We start from the raw sequence: 17,809 nt of genomic DNA, 5'->3' as shown, positions 1-17,809 counted from the left end.
AATGGTATCAACAATACCAAAATTCAAATTCAACATCTACAGATGTTGAAAATGGAAAAGAGATTAACTGGATTTGTGGAGAGATAATAAGTCCATTAACCTTTTATCTGTTGCCTTTTGGCTAGTCATCAGTTTAATTTCTTCACACTTTTCAGTATGAAGATACCTGGGAACAAGAAGATATTGACTGAGAATAAAGTTCCCAGTTCAACATAACACTCTTCATAATACCACACTTAGACTGACCCTGTTACAGCTTGGTTAATGCAGGAAAGCTGCAGCCAGTTGTCTCAGGAGTTTCACTGCAAGGGACTGGCTCAGAAGGTACAAATTATATTACAGCCAAAGTGTTATTAAATTCTTTACCCCTTTAAAAATCCTTTCCCTGCACTACTGCATTTCTAGACTGACCTGACATAGGCTATGAGGACTGGTCCCCAGTCTCTATGATTTCTCATAAATGTTCAATACATAAGAAAACGTGTTCTGGCTTTACTTTTTCTTTCTTTTGAATAACCATATTGAATATTTATCTCATACATCAGGTAGCTGTTTAGGAAAGAAACAGCTGAGAAGCAGATAATGTGCCCCTTTCATTGACAAAAGATTTATGTCTTGCCTGGCAGGACTTGGTACTTGGAGTGCTCACAGCTGACATAGTCAAACACAAAGCACGTAGTCCAGTGTTTATCCAGGGGAACCAAGACTGCTGCTCCCACACTTTTTTGTGTGAAGTTAAATTAGCCACGTTGAAATTGGCAAAGATTTAAAAACATGATAAAAATTTTATTAAGAAGGGGAGAGAGAGGCTCAGCAGCAGTTTGAATCAATTAATACAGTGCAGAAATAAGTAGGGTATGCATGAACATTTCTGGTGACCTTCTGTAGGAGCCATCTGTGTGCTTGCAAGGCACCCTTTCCCCATGGGAACATGTGAGGAATTCAACCACAGCGCCGAGCACCCTTCCCCCACAGCTGTCACAACCACTGCAATTTGGCTCTAGCATTTGTATCATTGAATTCCATGCTGTGCCAGAATGAGAAGGGAAAGAGAATGAAACGTGTTCTTCGGTACCTCTTTGCCATGGACTGCGTGTAGCTCGGGGTCAACTGTCTGCTCAGAAAAAAGGCTTAGCTGCATTTCAGTACAACTCTTTTGTCAATGTATTAAAAAAAAAAACAACATTACTTTTTTCTTTTTAGGCAGGGGTTGAGAAAGGTAGACTAGAATAAGAAAATTCTGCATTTCCCAGGAGATCCTTAATTTTTCCCAAGGATAATATGACAGTTTCCTCCAGCTTTGCCACAGCTCAAATGAAGCAGAAGGAATAAATGTCTTTTAGTGTGGTGCTTATACTCAGATGAGCTTTCAAGGCTGGCCAGAAGAAGAGGCAAAGGATTGGGTGTACCTTCATTTCCTGAAGTGAGCAGGTAAACCTGTGGGTTTTCCCATTCCCTGGCCCTCATCACTCTGCCAGTCCAGACAGGTCTACCCATGGAAGTGCTACTGATGGCAGCATAAACTGAGTATTGGAAAACAGGCAGAATTTGCCCCAGAGGAAATTAACCATGAATTGGCTTAAAATACCACCTCCCATCTAATATAAATAATGCTAATATCTTCAGAAGTATTACTGTTATCCTGGGACTGAATAACGAAAAGAATTGAATAGTCAGGAAATTAATTTTTGTATGTGCTGGAAAGCCTAGAGGTTAATGTATGCAACTAGATGGCCACAGACCTGAGGGCCATTTCTTCCTTAGACAATATTCTGCATTGCACAAGGCAAGTCACCATGTTTCTTCTTCAATAATGTCATCCATAAAATGAGAATGAACCTATACGGCTCCCATTCCAGTGAGGATGGTAGAGCTCATCTGCCTTGGTTGTGAAACGAGACTGCTCAGATAGAAACAAGCTCCTGAAATTCAAATTATTCATATTACTCCATGCTGTTCCATTACAGAAAAATGGCAGATTCTTCTGTGATACTTAGGAATAGAAAAACAGCAAAATTTTCAGGGTTTTCTTTTACATTGCTACAAATCTGAATAGAATCTACCACATACAGCATTTGATTATTCAAGAGTTATGCAATATCTGTTTTATATTGATCTCTTAGAAAGAGACTATATTTAATTTCTTTTGAAAATAACAAGGTTTTTTTCTCTGTAGCTGTTTGCTGTTGTTTTCTGTGAGGTGTAGTGGTTTGGTCCAAAATACTCATTACTGTTTATCTGCTGTGAGATAAGAATTAGGAGAAATGCAAAACAGGCACCAAACTTGAAAGAATATAAAGAAGTTTATTAACAGACCTAAAAGAAGAAAAAAAAATTATACCACCTTCAGAACTCTCCTCCTCCCCCCACCTTCCTCCCTTCTCCCACTGACAATGTGAAAAGACAACCCTTAAGATGTTCAGTCTGTTTACCACTTCCATAATAACCTTGTTCAGTCCATTTAGAAAGAGAAGTCTCTTCTTGCTCATGCTATGAAAACATTATCACAACGAGACAGCCGCCCACTTCCAAATATTGTTCAGTCCATTTAGGAAGAGGAGTCTCTCCGCCTGCGTGTGAGCCCCTTCCCCCGACTTGCAGCTTTTCCCGCAACTGCTTTCGAGGGTCCACTCTTGAAGTTTTTTGGGGTACAATTTTAAGGTTGAGCCGTTCAGAAACAAAAACAGAGGCCCTTCTCCTTCCCTGGGAGCAAAGGGTCTTCATCATCTTCATCTTTAGGACTATCTCTGGGAGCATCTCTACGGACTGAGGTTTTCTCCTTTCCCATTTGGAGCAAAAGTCCTCATCTGGTTCATCTCTAGGGACTGAGGTTTTCTCCTCTCCCGTTTGGAGCAAAAGTCCTCATCTGGTTCATCTCTCCCTGTCCAAACTTCTCATGAAATTACAGCTGCGTCAGCATCTGCCTATCTCAGCGCAGGTGCTTTTGCTCATGAGTTGAACACTCCACCCCCCATATCTTCATGAAATTACAACAGGATACTCTGATATATCATAGCTTCACAACAGAATTTCAGCTTTAAGCATCTCCTCTCTCTCTTCCCTCATGTTTTCAGCTCTTCACAGCAATAAAAGGGTTAATCTCACCTCGGCCTTGCAGCTTTGCAGCTGGAATGTTGAATTTTCTTATCGCAGTGGAGAGGGGGGAGAGCCAAGCTGCTCTGGCTGCCCACGGCAAGGCAGTGGGGGTGGTTCCACGGCTGGAACAGGTCCATGGCTTCAGGATGGCCGTGGCCCGGCCCGGCCTGGCCCAAGCAGGGCCTGGCCGGGCCCGCTGGCCCCCACACGGGGCCCGCAGCCACCTGTCCCAGCGCCGGAAACGAGAGAGAGCTTGGAGGGGGAGTTTGCCTATTCTTAAATGTGGATAACAGAGGTGATCACAACTTTAAGTGGCTTAGAGAATTGTCCATATCCAAACTGGCCAGCTGATAGGTTCTATCAGTTCCCAGAGGAAACTGTAAGCACCCCTTAGCAAGGACGTCCCTTCCAGGACTATGCTTGCTTACCTATGACAGAGGGCACACAATGAAACAGATATCTGGAGATATATGGGAGCAAGGGCTTAGTATGTGTATGTATGTGTGAAAAGTGTTTGAACCTGCCACCAGATTTCAAATTTTTCTTGAGTTTACATACAAAAAAATGTAAATATTTAGACTTAAAACAATATCTCTTCTGTGTTATTAAAAAATAGAAGGGTAAAAAACAAATCCTCCAGAACAGGAGTATGGTAGGTATTATTTCTCCTCTCTCCCAGCACTCTTACAGCCCAGAAATACATACTTAGAGTTATATTTTCATCTTAGTTCGATGTAGCAGATTTTAGTGACTCAAATCCGTTTTTCCATTAGTGTGAGTTAAGCTGCTCAGGCTTTGCCCATGGATGCTGCCCTACTTTTGTCACTGTCTCTATGAGCCTTCAGTTCAGTTTCCCTGCTCTGGCTGGCTGGAGCATCACTCCCAGGCTAAAGCAACACCTGCTGTGCCTCTCCAACCTGTGGCACTTTTAACACTTCCTTTTCCCCTTCGGTTGAGGACAGCACCCAGGATCACAGCCCTGGCAAGGACTGCTGAGTGCAGCCAGCCCAGGCAAGCAGCGCCCCACTGCCAGCGCTGCGAGGCCTCCCAGCACATCTGTCCCTGTTACTTAGGTCCAGAGATTAGCTGGGGAAGAGGCTGGGAACCAGTCTGGGCTTAGACCTGTCTGTGTGCATTCTGCCAGTCCTGCCCTGCATACAGCTTCCCATTTCCTTCTTGTTGTTCTTGGATACGTGCACATGGCACTTTGAATTTTCACTCGTCCCTCTGAACCATCCTCTCTATTATACTTTCAATTATTTCATCTTTGTTTATTTTTACTACAAGTAGTCGAAGGACAGAGAACTTGATCCTTGTCTTATCATTGTGCAACCTAAAATGGTAATATCTACCCTGAAGCGTCTGGTTTCCAGCCACACAGTGACAGGCATTGCCTTGTAGTACATGCCTAAATTTCAAAACATTGCAAGAGAAGAGCTTGATACCTTACTGAAATCTATTTCAGCCTTTTTTATGTTTTTATTATGATTAATGGATGAAACAAAACCATTTGTAGTGCCTTTATTATCACAAACAATATTGAAAGTAATTTGACCCCTACAGTACTTTCTTTTTTTAATAATACTATACAATGGCAAAAAGGCTATGAAATCCTGTGCAGAGATCTTTATCTTAGTTGAACTGGTTGAAATATAGACAATGGAAATTCTCTGGGTTGACACTGGTATAATAGGAAGCAGCATATGACCTGCTCTTCTGAACAATGTGCTGTCACCACAAACTACATTCCCATACCTACCCAACATTAAAAGTTTATTTGTCAGCCTGCTCCTGTGAGCTCTTTATTTATGGCTACTTTATCATCTGAAATAAGCCATGTTTTTCATTATTAGAAATATAACAGTCTAGCAAAATATGAAGTTGTATAGGAGAATGTGAATGCTTTTATTATGATGTCATTTTGCTGTAAGCACTGGAGAAATCAGATAATGTCATACTGTGTTACTCAACTAACAGGTCAAGTGTGATATAAAAGCATTAAGTTCAGAAAACCTCTCCTGGCACAGTGTGTTTTACTAAAGGACTAAATTACTCTGTTTCTCCCAGGACTTGAAAAGTTGGGAACTCAAGGTAATTTTTTTGTCTGCATCTTCTTCAGCCAGAGACTGTTCATATGTGCACAGCACCTGCCTGACCATGGGCTGTCCCTCAGAGGGTTCTGTCACAGCTGCCAGAGGATAGGATAGCATTGTGTGCCATTTACTGCCTTGTGTACCAACCATTTAGCTTTGCAGAGATGCTCCAAGAGCTCACCTGAGGAGTGAGAGCTGAGGTAAGACACTGACTGACATACCTGAATGCCAGTACCAGTACTGGTCACATACATTCAGCAGAACTAAGCTGCCAACTTTCTAAGTGTAAGGAAAAAAACTATGTCCTGACGTTGTTCTCAAATTCAACTCCTCACAGAAGGATAAATCAGGCTTTGCAGCAATTTACCTTAAAATGGGAAAGTGTAGTGGTTTGGTCCAAAATACTCATTACTATTTACCTTCTGTGAGATAAGAATTAGGAGAAATGCAAAACAGGCACCAAACTTGAAAGAATATAAAGAAGTTTATTAACAGAACTAAAAGAAGGAAAAAAAAATCATACCACACCTTCAGAACTCTTCTCCTCCCCCCACCTTTCTCCCTTCTCCCACTGACAATGTAAAAAGACAACCCTTGAGATGTTCAGTCTGTTTACCACGTCCATAATAACCTTGTTCAGTCCATTTAGGAAGAGGAGTCTCTCTTGCCCATGCTATGAAAACATTATCACAACGAGACAGCCGCCCAGGTTGGTTCTCTGCTCGCATGTGAGTCCCTTCCCATGACTTGCAGCTTTTCCCACAACTGCTTTCGAGGGTCCACTCTTGAAATTACCGGGGTACAATTTTAAGGTTGAGCCGTTCAGAAACAAAAGTTCTCTTCACCCATCTCTGGGAGCATTTCATCTCTAAGAACAGAGGCCCTCCTCTTTCCCTGGGAGCAAAGGGTCCTCCTCATCTTCATCTCTAGGAACTGAGGTCTTCTCCTTTTCCATTTGGAGCAAAAGTCCTCATCGCTTCCATCTCTCCCTGTTCAAACTTCTCATTAAATTACAGCTGCTTCAGCATCTGCCTATCTCAGTGCAGGTGCTTTTGCTCTCAAGTACAAGTTAAACGCTCCACCCCCCACGCCTTCATGAAATTACAATGGGTACTCTGATATATCATAGCTTCACAACTGAATTTCAGCTTTAAGCATCTCCTCTTTCTTCTCCCTCAGGTTTTCAGTTCTTCACAGCACTAAAAGGGTTAATCTCACCTGGGATTAAGATTATTGCTGTCGGTCACATGACCTCTGCCGGACAGCGGTGCAGCTTCAGCTGAATCTTGGCCGCACTGGAGAGGGGGAGCCGGGCTGCTCCGGCTGCCCACAGCAGGGCTGTGGGGGGGTTCCGCAGGTGGAACAGGGCCCATTGGCTCCAGGATGGCCTGGCCTGGCCTGGCCCAAGCAGGGCCTGGGCCGGGCCCACTGGCCCCTGCACAGGGCCCGCAGCCACCTGTCCCAGCACTGGAAACGAGATAGAGCTCTGCCTGGGGTGTGTCTATTCTTAAGTGTGGATCACAGAGACAGTCACAATTTTAAGTGGCTCAAAGAATTGTCCAAACTGGCCAGCTGATAGGTTCTGCTATGTCACAGAGAAAGCTGTAAGCACCCCTTTGCAAGAACATCACTTCCAGGACTATGCTTGCTAACCCATGACATAAATAAAAAAAAAAGTGCAGCTAGCACAATCCATGTGGAGTCTGCTTAAAGGTCGAGTGTAAATGTATACCATTAAGTAGTCTCTTCAAATATCAAAAGTAGTTACCATGTTTAAAGGGCAGAGGATACAGTTATCAGGAGAAAAAAGCCGTCCTTCAAAAGGTAGGTCCTGTTCTATGGAGAAAAGTAGACTTGACTGAAACCACTGTAAATAGGCCCACAACATTTCTGAAGAGTGACTTGCTAAACACACAAACCTAATAACTGCATTCACTTAGCCTAGAGGGTAATTGGTGAACTGATGGTGCCAACACATGACAGAGGTGTAAAAGGAGCACTTCTGGACGAGAAAGCCATTGCAGGAAACCTGAATATGTTATTTGCCTCAATAATCAGTAAGGGAGAACAGCGAGGTTCCTATATGAGACCAAAAGTGTCTCCAGGACGGCATCAGGTCACAGTGTCAAAAAAATATTACACTTGGAACAGAGGGGATTCCCTCAAATATGAAATTCCCAGTAATGGCTCAGTGGAATCAATTATTTGCACTGACCTCAGTACCACAGGCAAGGAAAAACAAGATGAAAATATGTGAGAAAGGCTCAGACCTTTACCTACGGACCAGTAAACCAGAAGTGCTGCAGAAAACATACTGGTAGAAGCTATGAAAAGAACCAAATTACTTAATGCGGGGAAAAATATGTCCCTCAGAGAGGGGTTGACCTGATTGTTGTAGAAGACACTCATGCCCCCAAACCTGCTAGAGCCCCATGGAGGGATCGGCATGTTCATTTTTATGAGGAAACCCCAACAGCCCAGTTCAGTGTGCACCCTCCAAGGCACGACTGTGTCCTGCCTACCTTATTGAGAGACCCAGCTGTGTTAGAGTCACCAAGATCTACTGCACCTATAACTAATATTACAGAGCTTTGCTTTTCTTGTTGGATGGAACAGAATTCTCTGTACTTCTGACTTATTTTGAAAGCTGCAAGCCAAACCTCATATGTATCAATTAGACTGTGAAAATGTACTGCTGGAGTTGCCTATGGATTATAACTTAATGATAGATTGCTTGCATGCTGTAGAGAGACATAACAGAATGTTATTGCCATTGTTCATCCTTTGGAATTCAGTCTGAGAGTCTGAGCTTGTTAATCAGCAGTTCGTCCTGCTTGTACTCGCGAGTGCTCAGCGCCAAGAGTGAATTTCCTCTCTATGCTTTTGCACTGGAAGCTTTGCCAAAGGTCTTTTGTTCACTATGTCAGTCAGCTGTGCTCTTGCCTTAATTGTGCCAGTAACTCATGTCTGGAGATTATTCATTCTGCTCTGGTGCAATGAGCAGCATGTCAGCCTGAAGCCGGTGGAGACACTGGATCTTGTGTACACCCAGGTCAGGTCTGGGGACACCAAATGTGATTCTGGACCTTTTTTCAAGTGCAGCCCTGAGCAAGGGGATTTTGAAGGTGTGCTAAGTTTGTAAAAATGCTTATTTCTGGATACAAAGTACAAGGTATACAATAACTCATGTTGTCTGAGTGCTCCTGCTGTGCAAGATTTGATCTCATGATGAGATTTTTTCCAAGAGGTTTGTTTAAGATCATTACCAAGAAACCATAAAATTACTGTCAAGGAAATTATTTTTAATAATATCTACTACGAAACAGTAGCTACACCAAAACTAATGCAACTTTTAACACAAGTATATTTTTGTGTGTCTAGGGGTGTTAGATTATGGCTGTACATAACTTTGCAAAACCAATTGCATATCATGGGCTAATTCTTTTAAAGAAAAGATCAGATGATCAGCTACTCTTGGCCAGATTGTCTATCTTGCTTTACTTCGTTCTCAGAAAAATAGTAGAAAGAGCATGAAAGAAAACTCAGTTAAGGCAAAATTCCCAGAATTTAAAAGAAAAAAAAAAAAATTAAATCATAAAATGACAGAATGGTTGTGTTGGAAGGTACCCTAAAGGGACATTTTCAATTATGTCAGGCTGCTCAGAGCCCTGTCCAGCCTGGCCTTGAATGGATCCAGATCTCCCACTATGTTACTGTTTGAAACACCTCTCACCCTTCCCATGTCTGCCCAGCTCAGTACAAAGTCCTGCAAATGAAAAAAAAACTCAAAAGAGATCCCCCAAAAAATAGACACTGGCTGATGCCTTTCTCTCCTAAAGGAATTGATGTCCTGTCCCAATAAAGGTTTAAAGCAAGATAATGTTTTCATTAGCTATTAAAAGTTTGCATGAAAACAATATGGTACTTCTTTTTTCTTGGTTTTTTTTCCCCTTTCCTTTTTTTTTCTGGGTTTGTTTCTTGGTTTGCTTTTTTTTTTCCACAAAACTACTTTTGAAATAGTCTTTTGTTGGCATACATGCTGTTCAAACTTATATACTTGATAAAACCTGCAATAACTAAGGGGCAAACCTTACAAAGTAGCTCATGAGTAAATGGAATTTAATGGGGTCAATTATCCCCACATGCTTGTGTGCAGGTTTCATTAATATTAATAAGTGGTAGACATGCTGTTGAGCTGAAGAATAGGTTGTCACCGGCCTCTACACGCTGTTTTGTGTGTGCTGATTTAGGATTATTCAAGAGAACACATTCATTTCCAAATGTCTAACATGTCAGTGGCAGAAAAACCCACATTTGCCCATTATACCTGCAAGATACAGAAAGATTGAAAAAAATAGGTTAAACAACTGAAACAGCACAGATTCAGTTTGTGTGTTCTCCATAATGTAGACTCACATTACATGCATGTCTCTCTATAAATATTTAATGACATGGAAATGAGTATGTAGCAGGCTGGGTTCTTCCCTCTAAGGGTTAAGTTCCATTTCTGCAAATTGGTTTGTGCCCTATTTCTGTTCCTGTGTCTCTGTGCATCTAGACATTTTCTTGGCATCTCTAACTCTTCTGAGGTTTCAGGAGATCTTTGGAGATTTGCTAGTAATTGACCTGTTTGGATTGCCCATGACTGGCATTTGCTAAAAGATAATAATACAGTCCTGCATTTTGTTGTTAAGTGCTGGTCATGTTATTAACTTGTGGCCAAACCAGAAGAAAGGCTCAGGAGACATCATTTTCCCTCAGACAACTTCATTTGGTTCTTACTGTAATCTCCATTATAAATGAAGCACTTTGGTCTCAGCTGAAGGGAGTCACATATTCCTTAACTTGTCAGCCGTGTTTGGCCAGTAATGAATACAGCCACTTTGCTTCATTTTTTTAAGCTATTACTGTACACGAAGGGTAAACAATCAACATCACATCAAAGTCAGATGATTTAACCTTCTGCCACTTCTCTAACCACTAAAGAGTTCCTGCCAGGGCTAGCTGAGTATTGGAACATGTGTAAATGTTTTCTGAGAAAACAGAATTATCAAATGAAGGAAACCTGATGTTTTCTCCTCAGAAAACAGGAATAATTAATAAGATTAGATCTACCAGATCCCAAAGGAGTCTGAATGAACCCCATTTGGTTTAGTTTTATCATGTAGCAGGAACAAATCTTGCCCCCAGTTAAATAGCATAGTTCTGGAGGAACCTTCAAGTTTAGTTCTGCTATAATTTAAACTGCTACCATCTCAGTGTAACAACACATCTGATTTCAGCATAGTTCCTCATCTTTAGCACCATCTTTAATAGCCAAGAAAATTAAAAATGAAAATAGAGTCTGGAAACAATGAATTAACACTAGCCAGATAAGCATAGGGAATCTACTTTGTGTAATACAAGAATTAAATACTGCTGATCTTTGCAAGTAGCAATGACAACTCAAATACAATGCCTTGGGGCCTGCAATAACCTGGAGGCTAATTAACTGCAGAGAGGGCTTTTTATATTACACTTTGTATTAAATAAATTCAGCACAAATCCATGGAGACCAATAAGCATTTTTTAGGCAGTCTAGCTAAATTTTACCCTAAAAGTGATCAAGCTACATAGAATTCTGGCTTGTGAGATGTGTGATTAATATATCGTCCTCCAATAATTTGGGTGCTTAGGATGAAAATAAGAGCAAATAAGAGATGGAGATAGAGGAACTCTTCTGTTCATGACTTTGTATCTCTTTAAACATAGTACTAGTAGAACTATATAGGAATAGTTCAGGGGTTTTAAATACTGCCCTAAAATGTGTCATCATTTTAAAACCAGAAGCTGATATCATCAAGTGAGGAAAAAAGGAAAAGAGAGGAGGCATAGCTTAATTTTAAGGCTCATCCTAGTCCCCCACTCTCTCACCATCTCCCAGTGACCCCCAGAGAAACATTCCAGCAGGATACAACCAGAGTGCTGGAAGGCAAAGTGCTGGGCACAGTAGGGGTATCAGCAGAGAACCTCTGGGGGGAAAATAAAGTCCTGCTTTTTTCATAAAACATCTGATCACAGTCAGCCACTGGGGTGCATCCAGATTTGTGTGCAGTAAATATGGCATCAACTAAGCCACTGAAAAATGCATACTAGAAATGAATGATTTCTATTTTGGTCTCAAGGAAATGTTCAATTTCTCTTTGTAGATGTCTTTGTCTTCTTGTCATCCTCTCCCACACGTACTCAAGAAGTCTAGAAGCAGAGACAAGGCACCTTATCTAATTTGCATACTTGGCTTAAAAATAAGATACTGTTCATTTTTTTATTTCCAAACCAGCAGGTCTGTGAATCAGAACTGGTGAGCTAAGTTTTATGTTATTATGGTGAACTAGGCACTCTTTTTGAACACTTCTCATGCAGTTATAATACATTCAACACAGCAAGCTGGGGAAGCAAATAGAATCTGGCTTGAATCTCTTTAGAGCCTTCAGGTTAAAAAAGTTTCCCAGTAATTCTCTCCATTAAAATAGTAAACCTCCTTAAAAGAAAATCTGTCTCCTTCCAGAGGAGGTGTCAGGTATGTTCACCACCACTATGTGGTGCAGTCAGTGATGTATTGAGAGATCTGAAATATCAACAGGAGCACCTCAAGCACATCAGCATAATCTTTGCAAGACAAAGCAGGATAAGGCAAAAAGGACTACCAGATTATCTGATATCCTTATCCCAAATTTGAAAGAAAAGGAGTAGACACTGGTGGGGTTCACAAAATTATAAAAAATAAGCCTGTCCCTCATATAGAATCTTTCACACAGACACTGGCACTCTCTTTTGGAAAAATGAAAATTAGCCACCAATACAAGTTTGTGTTTAGGACCTTCACAGAATAACTGCAGAAATTTATGCAGGGAGTAGATCAGAGAAACCTTATCTCTTCTCAAGTTACAACCCCACTAATAACTTGTCAACCTGCATCAGGAGGGCTTTATTCACGAATTAACACACAAGCTGTTTGCCATCAGCCAGCCTCAGCTGTTCACAAATGGAGGCAGGCTGGTTTCACCCCTCATTCTCCTAGGTTTTCTTACATATTATGGCTGAGGCAAAGTTGTCACGTTTTAATTTCCGTACAGTCAGAATGGAAAAACAAAGTACCAGAAAAGTAACAAGGATTTATATGCAGCTTCCATTTTTAACCATTGGTGCTTGGGGTGTTTTTTAAGATTTCTAGAAGTTTCTCAGAGTCAGGGTTAAGATAAATGCACTGATCCCTGGAATTCCTGTGTTATGCATTGTTTGCACTGTTGCTCTGTCTTGACAGAGAGGTCATCATGGCATCTCCCTGCTGACAGCATCCTGCATGTCACCACTGGCAAGGTTTTGGCTGAGGCCACTGGACAAAAACCAACAGATAAAACCATGATTCCAAAGTTTGGTTGTATTTCGGGGTTTTTTTAAATGAAGAGCTGAATCTCATTAATAAATGTATGGCTTTCAAAAAAAAAAAAAAAAAAAAAGAAAAAAGACGAGAGTTTCTCCTGTAGTCAAGAAGCTTCCTTAATGAGATCCAGACAGATTTACATTTTTTAAAAGCACAAGACTTTGGGGTTTTTCCATTTAAATCATCAACTCCTGCATAAATTACATTTGTAAGCCCCACTGGCTCCAATCAAAGGGTATTTAAGAGCCTGTCTGACTGAGTTATGAAAGGACCAGGTAAGAGGAAGTGGAAAAAAAGGATAAGCTATAGAATATCCATTAATAAGATGACTAATATTACTACAAACCTGATTTCCTACTTCTTTGGCTTCTTTCATGGAGATTTAAAGATAATTGTAGCAAAGGCTCAGGAAGAAAAACTAAAAGAGACAAATCCTGCAAAGAGAAGTCTTATTTACAAATGTTTAATATTTCTTCTGGCTTATTGTAAATAATTTATGAGGTGCTTTTCAATATTAAAGTTCTTTGTTAGTTCATTGGAGACATGGTCAAGATTAGTAATGAACTAATTGTCATAGAAAAGAATTTATTGCTAACAGTCTCCAAAAAATCAGCAGTTTGGCTTCTGTGGCTTAAAATGAGGTAATGTAGCAAAGTCCTGACTTATGAGGAAATAGTATTTTAGATCACAGACAAATAAGATTAATGCTATATCCCATGCTGTGCTGAAAGGGATATCTTGCATGGTTAAAAAATATATTTAAAAACCATCTAATTTCCTTGGGTTTTCCTATGTTTTACCTTTTTCTTTTTTTTTACATAAATGTTTCCTGTTCCAATAATGTAACTTTTCCTTGTCACATAGCTTGCATTTTCCTCAGCTTCAGTAATGAAAATTAATTACCTAAATTTGCTTTTCTAAAAGCCAACTTCTCATGCAGATTTTCACTCAGCTAGCAGGTTATAGTAACACTAAACTCAGGACTGGAAATTAGGACTTTGAGGACAATATCATGTAGGGTTTTGCTTCTAATAGATGGAAATATTTCTACCACTTTTTTGTTTTCCAAAATCTTGGTAAATATTGTCCTTGAATTGATCTGGCAAATTGGTTCAAACTGAACTTGTAGAAAAACAGGAGCTCTTTCAGGGTAATGTTTCATTTCAATACATTTTCACATAGTTTTTTTGGTTTGGACAAATAATCATCACTTAAGGCAGTTAATAACAGATCTGTAGGCAAGGCAGATGGATCTGAGTAAAGCAAGAACTTCCCTCACTGGCTGCTGTACCTTTCCCTCAGTCTTTGAAAAACTTTTACAACAAATTTCAGCCCAAAATCAATTCCAAAACAAATACCAAAAGGCTTAATTAATCACTTTGGTTTGATTTGCATGTGTGTTCTGTTTTAAGCTGGTTGTTTTCCATCTGGTCACAAACACCGTGGCCTTTTTCAAGTTGTGAACATCAAGAAATCTGCAGAAATTAAAACTATGTATCCAATTTGAATTTTTCATATTTTTCATCTGTTATTTCAGGCTCAGAAGTATTAAATAGCCTCATGAAAGCATGAGGGCCCCAACTTTCTTCTGTGATTCGCCCAGCTTGGACATAAGAGAGCACCTAAGTCAAGAGATTCAAATAGAAAATACTGCTGGATAAACTGTGATAAATGAGACTTCACAGTGATGTATTGGAGAATAATATATTGTAAACTGGAAAAAGTAGGAGGAGATTCAGCACATGGCAAAAATCAATCACTAAAAATGCACATTTATGTGAAGAGAAACCCCAAAGCTTTTCAAGTTAGTTTTGCTTTATCTGTGGATGCCAAGAAACACCAGGCAATCTACAGTTACTGATCTTCACTCTATTAAAAAGAAGGGGCCATACAGTCTTCTCTGGTGGCCTTATAGCACCGTAGGAAACATTTTTATACAGATGTAAGATGCTACTCATGAATAAATATTTCAATTTTAACAGAAGGGGTTACTTCCCAAAAGAAAATATTGTATTACTAACCTTCTACTAGAGTTTTTGTGTTTCATCTTGGCTACAAAGCAGTCATGCTGTGCCACAGCCAGGCTCCACCCTGGTGACACTGGCTCACAAATACACTCCTGTTTTGCTTGCTTCCTGCTGCTCCCAGAGCAGTTCTGCCTAATGTCACCTTTTTTTTTTTTTTTTTTATTCAGAACCACCTTTTTTGGTTACTTAAAGGAGAATTCCATCCCCAAAGCCCCACACTGATGTTCTCTGTACCTCCACAGCTGTCATGCCACTAGCTCCACTTCCAGGGCACTGACTACTGATGCAACAAGCAGACAATTCCTCCACTCCCGCAGAGTGACCAGGAGAACCAGAAAGGTCTCTTGACTATATTACCTTATGGCAAATTCAGAGACTTGGACCCTCTCTCATGTTCACAAGACCTAACCACTTCCCCATAACTGTCACAATCTCTTTAGCATTTGGAGAAAATTAAACTACATGCAACATGGCAAGATCAAATACTAAAAGGGCAATTTTTAATTTAATTACTGTATACATAGAAAAAGGAGTTCTTTAAGGAAGTCTGTCAACTAAGAGCTATATATAACTCTTGAGGGATTCCTTAGTGATTTTCCTAGTAAAACAGATTTCCTTTATAATACACTTGTTTGCTACACGGGGTGAAATTATTGTAAAATCAAACAGTTACTTTTCAAAAGTCTGATCTGACGTGTGATGATAACAGAGTGGATAGTAAATACACAGCCCTTAGTTTGTCGTATTGATCTGAGAAACATGACTGGGCATTGCAGAGCCAGTGTTTGTATCTACTGTGAAAAGGGCCAGGATGAAGTGTTAACTGCTAGAGTTAAAGCTCTTTCTTTCATTGATTTGAGTAAGCATTTTTCCAGATCCAAAGCCTTTCTATTAAGTTCAGTGCTCTTTCAGTCAGGGCTGTGTTATCCATTGAAGCCAAAGAACAGCAAAGCCTGTCTGATCTTTTTGAGATCTGGCTTCAGTTAAATAATCCAGTGGACCCTTCTCTGAATTAGCATTGCAGAATATGTGCCAGCAGAGAGGGGACTACTCAGCTGAGAGTTACCTGGGAGTGCTCCAGAACAAGGAAGCCAACAGATCATGCAAGCGGCATGCAGCCCTAATTTTGAGCTATTACAAAGTAAAGCAAATTTCCTATCTTTCATTTCTTTCCAGACTTAGATCAATTTATTTCTTCTTAGATTTACATTTCCATTATTTATTTCTGAATTTCTATATTAAAAGGAAAAAACGTTACCTGATTTAGTGCTTAATTTTTTTAAGAGCGGCATTACTTCTATTGAGCGACAACTCCAATCTGCACTGTTGTGAGCATTAGCAGAGGATCTGGGAAGAGACATTCAGAGGGATGAATTCAGAGGTGATAGTGTAACATAAACTCAGGAATAAGACCCACACACACTTTGTGTTAAGGTAAACCATAAAAGAAAGGAGCAGAAGAGGAAAAGCAGTTAAGTGAATGGTATGTAACACCTAATCTAAAGCACATTTATCTTTCCTTCAGCACACACAAAACTTTTGCTTAGTTTCTTTTTATAGTTACTGAATACTGTTACCCACATTATTTGAAGTTGGAATTTACTGTGTGGGGACTTAAAACCTTACTAAAATCTTAAAAATAGGCTTTGTAATAAAAATATTTAATAATTTGCAACATACACCAACTCTTACTCTCCTACTATGTTCATCACATTTTCTCCCGTGAAGAATATCATGAATGTATGCCAGCCACAGAAATACATTTAATGTACTTATACCAGAATAACAGTGCTTAAGCACCTTCTTACTACTTCAGCTCTATTTCATATACATGGGTATGTTTGCTCAGCAACTCAGCTTCTGAAAGACAAAAATAAATTTACTCATTTCTACAGCTGTGAAAAGATTTCTGAAATATGAAAAATTTTAAGAGCTCCTTCACTGAAAAAAAAAAAAAATCGCAGGATTAAAGAAATCCAGGGAAAGAGAAAAGATTAACCTAGAAAAGGCAAACAGGCAAGAGAATAAATCTGAGCTTCATTGTGGCTTTCCACTTCAACAGAGGATTCTTATAAGGCCCTGGCCACGGTACTCAAGCTCTCACAGGTAGGAGGACAGGGGTGGGCATATGTCTCCAATGTGCACAGCAGCCTCTGTGACATTAGTCAGGGCCACGGTGCAATTGTTCCAAGGAGGAGGAACACGTGGTCTGGCACAGAACCGCATTTTTCTCTCCGCTTTCCTGCAGTTACCGCACGGAGCACAGGAGTCAGAGATGCCATGGCACCGTAATGGAAATAAATGACTCCGCAGAGCCAGCAGCGGGAGGTGGGAGCAGGAAGCATCCTCATCCCAGCCTCAGCGGCCACGTAAATCTGTCCCCGTCAGGAGGGCTCCGGGAGGCGCTGGCACCCGCCGCTCCCCGGGAGTCAGTGAGAGTTCAGGTGCTTACTGTGTCATCAAGCCTGACCTTCAGATGCGACACGGCCAGCACGTTTGTTTTCCCACAGCAGTGATTGCTTCAGTCAATTATTATTGCCCATCCTGGAGTGCAAACACATAAGGATTTGATTTACAGTGCAAAATATACATCCTGAATTTACTTCCTCTTTTGTTTTTGGTCTGCCGTACCGTCTCCAGCTTAAAGGGGTGACAGCAAATTATTTCATAGGTAAATATATCTACATATGAGGAAGGCTAAATATCAGTCATTCAGGGCATCCTGAGATGAACACTCCATATACCGTTGGATGTGTTGTGTCAGATGTGACAATATATTTAAAGGGTTTTGCATTTTGTTTTAAAGTGCTCTTTTGTCTGCTCCTACCTAAAAAAAATCATTAACAAATTTGTTGATTTGGCAATCTAACCATTAAATCCAGTTTAGCACAGATTTAAGATTGTACATTCAGTTCTTTAAGCAATGTTTAGGTATTACCAATATACTGAAAGATAGATGAGACAGCCTCATGGTAATACAGCTTTTAACCTTTCCTCTCCTCTACCATGACGGGGGAGAATTACAGTAAATGATGGTTACCTTGTCTGCAGTATGGACAATTGATTTGACCTCACTGCATCTGATGCTCTAATGGACTTCGTGGCTGAATCCCTGGAGATATAAAATATGTCCAAGTGAATTGGGGCAGGTTAAAGAACGGACCTGCTTT

General features: G+C 40.3%; 2 long non-coding RNA genes across 7 annotated transcripts in view; one reads left to right on the top strand and one right to left on the bottom strand.

The window, feature by feature from the left end:
• The window catches only part of LOC104695410, a 56,801-nt gene that overhangs the window by 26,378 nt on the left and 12,614 nt on the right, over positions 1-17,809 (top strand). The window lies entirely within an intron of this gene.
• LOC120410399 overlaps positions 6,802-17,809 on the bottom strand; it is an 85,842-nt gene continuing 74,834 nt past the window's right edge. For 2 of the 6 annotated variants that reach the window (XR_005602518.1, XR_005602519.1), the window contains 4 exons: positions 17,680-17,751; positions 17,110-17,183; positions 15,898-15,986; positions 6,802-9,516 (listed from right to left, as the gene is read on the bottom strand). This is a non-coding gene — a long non-coding RNA (uncharacterized LOC120410399). The remainder of the gene's footprint in view (positions 9,517-15,897; positions 15,987-17,109; positions 17,184-17,679; positions 17,752-17,809) is intronic. The other 4 variants (XR_005602520.1, XR_005602522.1, XR_005602521.1 and 1 more) reach the window with 2 other exon arrangements.

This window comes from Corvus cornix, chromosome 8 (assembly GCF_000738735.6).
Source record: "Corvus cornix cornix isolate S_Up_H32 chromosome 8, ASM73873v5, whole genome shotgun sequence".
Classification (NCBI taxonomy): Eukaryota; Metazoa; Chordata; class Aves; order Passeriformes; family Corvidae; genus Corvus; species Corvus cornix.
Note: the sequence above shows the minus strand (reverse complement) of the source record. Positions and strands in the feature narration are given on the sequence as shown.